This window comes from Argentina silus, assembly GCF_951799395.1.
Source record: "Argentina silus genome assembly, chromosome: 21".
Taxonomy (NCBI): Eukaryota; Metazoa; Chordata; class Actinopteri; order Argentiniformes; family Argentinidae; genus Argentina; species Argentina silus.
The window spans coordinates 1,005,665-1,008,164 of NC_139675.1; positions in this window are offsets into that span (position 1 = coordinate 1,005,665).

The window sequence follows — 2,500 nt, forward strand, 5'->3', positions numbered from 1 at the left end:
GGGGACGTTGCTCTAGTCTGGACCTACTGGGGCGTTGCTCTAGTCTGGACCTACTGGGGGCGTTGCTCTAGTCTGGACCTACTGGGGCGTTGCTCTAGTCTGGACCTACTGGGGACGTTGCTCTAGTCTGGACCTACTGGGGCGTTGCTCTAGTCTGGACCTACTGGGGGCGTTGCTCTAGTCTGGACCTACTGGGGCGTTGCTCTAGTCTGGACCTACTGGGGCGTTGCTCTAGTCTGGACCTACTGGGGCGTTGCTCTAGTCTGGACCTACTGGGGCGTTGCTCTAGTCTGGACCTACTGGGGCGTTGCTCTAGTCTGGACCTACTGGGGCGTTGCTCTAGTCTGGACCTACTGGGGCGTTGCTCTAGTCTGGACCCTACTGGGGCGTTGCTCTAGTCTGGACCTACTGGGGCGTTGCTCTAGTCTGGACCTACTGGGGCATTGCTCTAGTCTGGACCTACTGGGGCGTTGCTCTAGTCTGGACCTACTGCTCTCGGCCACCGTGTTCAAATGCAGAAGTTCTGTCTTTTTATTCCTTTTTTTTTTCTTTTTTTTAACTTTATTTCGTAATTTTTTTTGCTTTGTTTTTTATATTTTCTAGATTGCGCAACGTAATGAAGTAAATGAAAGAACAAAATGCAGAACTCTACAACAATAAACAGATGAGTTAATTTAGGGCAGAAGCCCCCAGGCACTCGTGAACCAGCAGCAGTGTAGCATTCGTTCCTGACGTGAGCATCTGATGCTCCTCTACACGCATCTCTCTCTCCCTCTCTTTCCCTCTCTCCCTCTGTCTCTCTCTCTCTCCCTCTCTCCCTCTCTCTCTCTCTCCCTCTCTCCCTCTTCCCCTCCCTCTCCCTCTCCCTCTATCTCTCTCCCTCTCCTTCTCCTTCTCCCTCTCTCTCTCTCCCTCTCCCTCTCCCTCTCCCTCTCTCTCTCTCTCCCTCTCTCCCTCTGTCTCTCCCTCTCTCCCTCTCTCTCCCTCTCTCCCTCTTCCCCTCCCTCTCTCTCTCCCTCTCTCCCTCTTCCCCTCCCTCTCTCCCTCTCCCTCTCTCTCTCCTTCTCCCTCTCCCTCCCTCTCCCTCCCCCTCCATGTCCTCAGGCAGGATATTAAACCCCCAGCGTTTTGGATCAAATGAAAGCACGGCCCGCCAGCATCAAACACCTCTCATCCCACCGCCCCCGGCACTTCCTCTTCCTGCCCCTGCCCCTCCCCCACCCCCAACAGCCTATCAGAGGCCATCCCCAAGCAGGCTCAGTCAATCCCCCACATGCACCCACACACACACACACAGACACACACACATTCCTATAGTGTCTCACCCTCTAGAATTGGACATACATTAAAAATTAAATTCACGTATATCAATAAAGATTGAAGGAGTGAGGCAAAGCCAACGGGAAGAAACAGGAGAAACAATCATGATCATTCAGGGTAGAAGGAGTCATGATAATGAAAATAGAAATGCAATTATTGCTATGAATTTAGCAATATAGTTTTGGTGATATTAGTAATTGTGATGTAAATAATGTGGTGATATATGTATAGTTATTAACAATAATTATTAAAGGGGCAGTTTGTAATTGGTGCATCCATTTTTACATTTTGAACTTTTAAATTAATTTTATATAGCCATTGATTCTTGAAGAATAACATTTATAAATGAGCTTCGTTCAACTGTCTTGAAATTTAGAGTGGTTACATTTCTCCAGCCCCATCCCTCATCTGTTAATAATAATAATAATAATTATTATTATTATTATTATTATTATTATTATTATTATTATTATTTGTATTATTTGTATTACTATTACTGTTATTATTAGTAGTAGTATTACTACTGTTATTATTATTGTTATGGTTATTAATATTATAATAACACTTATAATAATAATAATAATAATAACTATTATTATTAATACTACTATTATTATTAATCATAATACCACTACTACTACTACTACTAATGATAATAATAATAATGATACTAATATTAATAATAATAATAATAATAATAATTAATTAATTAATTAATTAATTAATGGTATGATTACTTTGTCATTATTATATGGATATTAAGCTACTATTACTTATAAGTGTATACTTTATGCCAGAAATGTGATAATTGTGATAATTATTTCATAATGACACAGCAATGGTGTCTATAAATGTAAACCATAATGATATGATTTCCGTTGTCATAGTAATCTAGAATCTGAATATGAAAGGCTGGTGGTCGTGACAACGGAATGGTGGGAGTTCCTTCTGCTGTTCTCTCATCACTTCCACCTGTGTTGGTGTGCCGTTGTGTTCCGGCAGTGTTTGATTGGTGGATTCAAACAGAACAGTCACAGATCAGATTATTGATCTGTTTGGGATTGGTCGGAGGGTCATTTCCTTAAACGTGTGTTAACACACACGCACCATCCCTCGGACCGCCATGCTGTGTGATCCTCCTGAGCCCCCGTGGAGAGACCAAGGCTAGCGCAGGCAACAG